The 6,000-nt window shown below is 40.7% G+C and overlaps 1 long non-coding RNA gene across 1 annotated transcript in view; it reads left to right on the top strand.

Moving 5' to 3' along the window:
• Positions 1–4,207: 4,207 nt before the first annotated feature.
• The window catches only part of LOC140213522 (uncharacterized), a 36,891-nt gene continuing 35,098 nt past the window's right edge, over positions 4,208–6,000 (top strand). The window contains exon 1 of the long non-coding RNA XR_011890381.1: positions 4,208–4,398. This is a non-coding gene — a long non-coding RNA (uncharacterized lncRNA). The remainder of the gene's footprint in view (positions 4,399–6,000) is intronic.

The raw sequence follows: 6,000 nt of genomic DNA, 5'->3' as shown, positions 1-6,000 counted from the left end.
TGTTCTAAGTGACTATAATAAAATTAAATTTCGCACACTCATTCCTCGCATAGAGATGCGTGCAAGGAATTGAAAGAAAAGACACAGATGCCATACATTCTTTTTTCATTTGCGGCGCATTTGGCAGATAAATTTGATCCAATTGCACAGTGTTTCTTCGCTTTGCTCAGTTCTTCAAGCATTACTTCCCTAATATTGATCATATTACGTATATACCTGCTCACTTTATAGGGCCCCCACTTGCTACCTAGATGCCAAAGCTTTACTCAATTCAGTATTTCATTACCTAGTTATCATTCCTGTTGTGACTAGTACTCTAAGCTAATTTTATGCCAGAATTACCTGCCAGACATTGAACCATTTTTTTTTCTCATAATAAATAGTTGGGTAAGGTAAATAAGACGGGCTTAATCACAAAAAAGTTACTCAATCTTTTTTTGTGTGATTTTAAAAAGTTTGTGTGTGGCCACCATCCTTAATACTTTCCTTTAGTTTAAATTGAAGCGCACTTCGGACAGTGTTCATTGGGTGGTGAATGGGCGCAGAAATATGTTCTTAATCCTAAGTGCATACGGTTACGCAGTGTATAACACACTAAATTTAGCAATTTAAAATCATTGCCTCTATTTTCCGCATTCGCACTGACCACACCTTCCTTTCTCTCGCACTCTGCGCTTTGGCCGACAACAGGGACCGAACTTGCTGGCGGTAAGCAAAGTTATTATTACAAGCATTAAGTATTATGTACAACATTGCGTATCAGGTGCTGCGACGGATGTTCACAATAAAATGACAACATGCGATCAGTAGCGATCTAACAATGAATGTCTCTGGAGCCAACGTTTCCATGGAGAATTTTCTTTGTAATAGCAACAACTCTTCGCCTGAACCTTCATCAGTTGAACGTTCAGGTTTTTTAGGCTTTCCTCTATTTATAACGAAAAAGATGGGAAAATAAAGCAGGAAGGCTGCTTTTCTTGCATGAATCTATGGCTGAAGTTTTTTACAAGGTCAAAATTTTTACAAGTTGCCTTTGACCAATAGCACAATTCTAATCTTTGATCTAAGTTACTTAATGAAGCGGCGATTACTTCTACGAGACATCAAAGCACCTAAATAAGTAAATAACGTAATTACCCTAAGTAACTTTTTATTTGTGTGTTTGATGACACCTTTTAATGTACGAATTGCAGCTAGTGAGAACGCACGAGTATCCACTTGAAACGAATCCCCGAAACGGTGCAGTACTGAGAATTCATTCCAAGTGGATGCACCTTGCGAAGTCACCGACTATAATTCATACATTTAAACATTTGTCAAAGTATATGTTTAAAACTTTAATTCAGCGATAAAGTGTAATATAGATCAAGGATTAGAACTAGGCCATCTGCCACAGGTACCCTCAAAAATGAAGAAAGGTCAATTTTACATATTGCTCTTAGTTTAACAAATCTAGTTGAGCATTAGTTGAAAGTTTCGCCTCATATCGATCCCATTCAAGTGCATTGGATCTGCACCATAATATTTTTAAATACTGCTGGCTACTTAGGGCACTTAAAAGCGGCCACATTTCCTGCATTTCATCCGAAAGTTGAACAAATTACTTGGCTGCAATAAAAAAAATAAAGAAATGCTACCATCACTTCAAGTACAAGTATGAAAACATCATATAAACACATGGTAAGATGAGTCACATGGTAAGCACATGATAAGATAGACACGAGTACTAAATACATGCAGAGTGGGGATCTCACTCCTGCTGATTTGGCCGCCTTCCCTCACAAAGCAAAGAGGCGTTGACAGACACATAAGTATCCTTACGTGATTACGTGCCTGAGGACTTGTCTGAGTTGTTATCTTAAGAGAAAGCTCCACTTCAATGCACCACTCCACCATGCTCTAATTTGTACTGAGATTAGCCTATCTTAATAGACCTCAAACCACCACAGCCCATCGTAATCCACTTTATTGTACGTTAATCCACTTATTTCCCCCATATTCCGCTTTATTCCACCTCATTGCAATTTTGGGAGTGGGCCAGGTCAGTTTTTTATGTTTTGGCCACGATGCCATGGCTGTTCACCGTGGGATTTCGCAGTGAGAGAAGCGGCCGATGGAGCACCGGGAGGTTGACGTCGTCACTGTTCACTTGGGGTTTGCTACCATAAGATGATAGCGCCGGACGGAAATCGGACGCCAGATTTTTCGCTTTATGGGGCATATAAGGCATTCGCCTTAAAAGTGCATAGGCGAGCGCTGCAATGAGACCACGCGTGGCCATGCCTCTTGCCGTGTCGATGCTCTCTAGGAGAAACATACGTCGAACATAGCAGATGTCGCGGGGTAGTAGGTGCGGATGCTGGCCCAGTCAGCAGCCGGCCTCTCCACCTGCCTAGATAAGTCTGTCAAGACCGTACATGTATTTAGGCGCAATTTTATTTTCTCTATCATTGTTTTAAAAGTGATCTCCTCAGATTTCACAATGTTGACGTTGTGAAACTTGAAAGGTAAGTGGTTTTATTCCATGTTATTCACGAAAAAACCACATGTAAAAGCTTGGGGATATTGTAAATGTTTAACATTTTCTGTCAGAACAAAGTAGTATACGTGTAGAACTACACATACATGTAGCAACATGTAGAACAATGTAGATAGACAGTCAAGCAGGTTTTGGAAAGCAAGAAAATGTAGCAGTCTCAAATGTTTTGCGCGTTAGCTCAATGCAGGCATAAAATTTGGAGTGCGATTAGTTCAGAGATACAATATTATATTTTACTTTGAGGCTTTCCTCGCACATTAATATTTGTGTCGATTAATTAAGCTAGTTTGAAACGGCTATTATTAGTATCTTCTAAGATTGGTCTTGTAGAGACCGTCCGTAACTTCCGCCGTTGGAGTCATTGCCCCCTGCTCGAAGCGAAGCGGCTGCCTGACTAGGGCATCACTGCTGCAGCTCGGTAAACCTGCTTTTACTTTTGAGCAAAGACAGTCGTGACTCCATTCTCAAGCTGTCCAAATGTGTATTCCTTGCTTCCGCTGAACCGACCTCCCAGCAAGTGGTGACCCGGGCGTGATTCGAACAAGCAAGCTTCTGATTCCCACGCCGGTTAGAGTGCGATGTGTTGTCAGCTTTTACTCATTTGGAAATGATCTGAGAAGCCGTCTATGTATAATTAGAGCACATTCACTTGAGTAGATGTTTCCGGCGTTTTCCCTTGGCATTCGTCGGTATTTCTATTCGTATAAATTATTGATACTCTCTCAGTGGCGTCCCAAAAGTGCATAGGCCGCTACTGTAGCAGTTCTAATGCACACCAAGCCGAGAAAGTTATCATTACGTACGTTATATTCAACTGATCCATTTTTTTACCTAGGGGACGGTTGCCTTATGCACTCTACGTTCTTTATGTGTTATATTCATTGATGGCATTAGTTGTTGCAAAAAGGCAAGTTGATTTATTAATATACTTCAGTGATCACTGGCATGTCTCCTGGTTTCCTTTATCAACATTCAAATTTTGCCAATATTTGCTCTTCTGATTCTTTGCTACAAAGTGTGGAAGGGGGGGGGGGGGGTGAAGAATATTTTCACCATATAACATTCTCCGTGTCGATCCCTTTGCAGAGTACTCTCCAGTGTTGCATCTATGCAACCATTGTCTGCTTATGAGAAGCACAAGAAATTTAAAGGCGATTTCTCCCTTCTTGCAAACGTATCGAATTTCTTAGGGAGCACAAAGGGTTGATCAGGAATGCAACAGGCTCGAATCTAGCCACGCATTGTGCAAATTGCCCGTGTAAAGTCGTCTTCCAAAAAACCGAAATATTGTATAAATAAGAAAATCAATGCAACCGCGATATTGTGGAAGCCTAGTTCAGGCATGTCAACTCAGGCGCATGTGTCAGTCAGACTTCTATCTCTGTGCATGGTAAAGAAACGAAGTTTTTGAATGGCAAGATAGGCGGACACGCTTTCACCACTTGTACGCGTCACTTCAACACATGATCACGTTCTCTGTATTTTAATAATTTGTTTAAAAAATAAACCAGTTGTAAAACTGCGGTCGTATCGTGCACTTCCTTCCCTTTTTCCTTTGTCCGGGTTGCCTTGCCCAACCCTAGGAATATGTAAAGACTGTGAAATCGCACCCCTCCCCCTCTAGTGGTATGCTAACACATGCAGTCCTCACTCATGGCAGGGAAAAATGGGTGAAATTAGAAAGACTAGTGACTAGTGTAGCAGTTTATGATAGCCTGTCGAGGTAGCCTGTTAAAATTGTTTTTTTTTGTAAATTTTTCTAGTTGGCTCTGGAAAATCCGGCTGACAAGGATAAAGAGGAAGATCCTGACAAGAAGAAGGACGAGCTTGATGAAAAAACTAAAAAGAGCATTCAAAAGGTACATTCACTTTGTATGCTCTCTGCTAACAAAATCTGTCACAAGCCTTCACAGGATGAATGTGGGCGCTAATGCAGTTGGCATTGAAGAGATGTAACCAGACACCGTATCGCACTGCCGAAACGCGTAGTCTATGAGACATCTATTCCGATGCGTGGACTTTTCTTACTCATCGAGCTCCCACTGTTGCTTGTTGCAGAAACAGTTTGTCAATGTAACCTTGATGAAGTGGTTCCGACTCTCGTACCATATTTTGGGACGCAGTCGATAAATATGTCGGCATGAAATGCTGATTGCATTAACTTAGACAGTCATATCTGTCTTTGAGCTCCCACTGCTGTCTTTGGAGGCAGCCAGTGGATGTCCAACATTTTAGCTTGCTTCAAAAATGATTCTCCACTTTAGCTATCGAGAATATTATGGATTGCTATACTGAAATGCCCATGATCAAAGTATCTGCAAAGTATAATAATTAGTTTCATGCATTTGACTCATCTTTAAGAAAGTGCGTAAAAAGTTAGGCGGTGATTGAGATAGACGATGGAAAGAAAAATTGAGCGCTGAAAGCAAAATTTCAGCAAAAATAAAGAAGCAGAACTCAAGTGGAAAATTCCTGAACGTGCTTTTAACTTTTTCTAATGATCTGCATATCGATTCCCGTGAAATGTTAAAAAAAAAGAGTTGAGAACAGTTTTTCCAAGAGAATGTAAACGTTAATTTTTCCTCCTGCTACCCTCGCATCCACGCAATGTTTACCCTCGCATACCTTGCAAGCTTCTTACTCCGTGCGGAAGTTTTCCGCTGCACTGTGACGGCAACAATTGCTCTCAGATATGCATATTCCATGGATTATATTAAACTTTTCTAAGGTCGGGGTAATCAAGATAAAAGCCAGTAGGACGGTTCATACCTGTAGAAGCTGTGCAAAGTCATTGTGGTGGTTGTTTAACCTCAATATTGCTGTACAGGTGGCCGTCTCCACAATAGTGTGTGAATAGCGTGCGAAGCAATTCTTTGGAACCACAACAACAAAAGCTTGCAGCTAAGTGACTCAGTCAATGTTGGGTTTGCCCTGAATCCGTTAACACCAAAGGTTCTTGCTCGGTGACCTCTCATATGAAATGAGCATACCCAACGTATGGACTCTTGGAAGACTTTGAGCTTCAGCTCGTATGGCGTTCATGAAGGCTCGATTGCATTTAAAGCAGGCAACCTCATCAAGTAATACAAAGTTGTGGTTGTGAACATCAGTTGTAAGGAGTCAATCCAAAAATGAAGTGAATAGACGTACCATGTAAATTTTAGAATAATTTTCAAACACTTTTACTTCGGAGGGGTGCCAACAATCTTCCTGCTTAAAAATTATATGTCAAAGTATAGTTTTTCAGTTGCCACGTAAACTATTATTTTTTGTAAAAACTGATATCTTAAGGCGCATCTACCTTTAGATCTATAAAACAAAGAATTTTTTTCGCGTAGGAGTTACATGTAAGGTAAAGAAAGAAGTTAACCGCTGAGAGAGTTCCAGAAATGCAGCAAGTTGGGGCAGTTCGTTTACATGCGTCACGTATGCGAGGAAAGGAAGAAGGAAATAAAGAGGGG

The sequence above is a fragment of the Dermacentor andersoni genome, chromosome 10, assembly GCF_023375885.2.
Source record: "Dermacentor andersoni chromosome 10, qqDerAnde1_hic_scaffold, whole genome shotgun sequence".
Classification (NCBI taxonomy): Eukaryota; Metazoa; Arthropoda; class Arachnida; order Ixodida; family Ixodidae; genus Dermacentor; species Dermacentor andersoni.
This window is presented reverse-complemented; position numbering and strand designations above follow the sequence as displayed.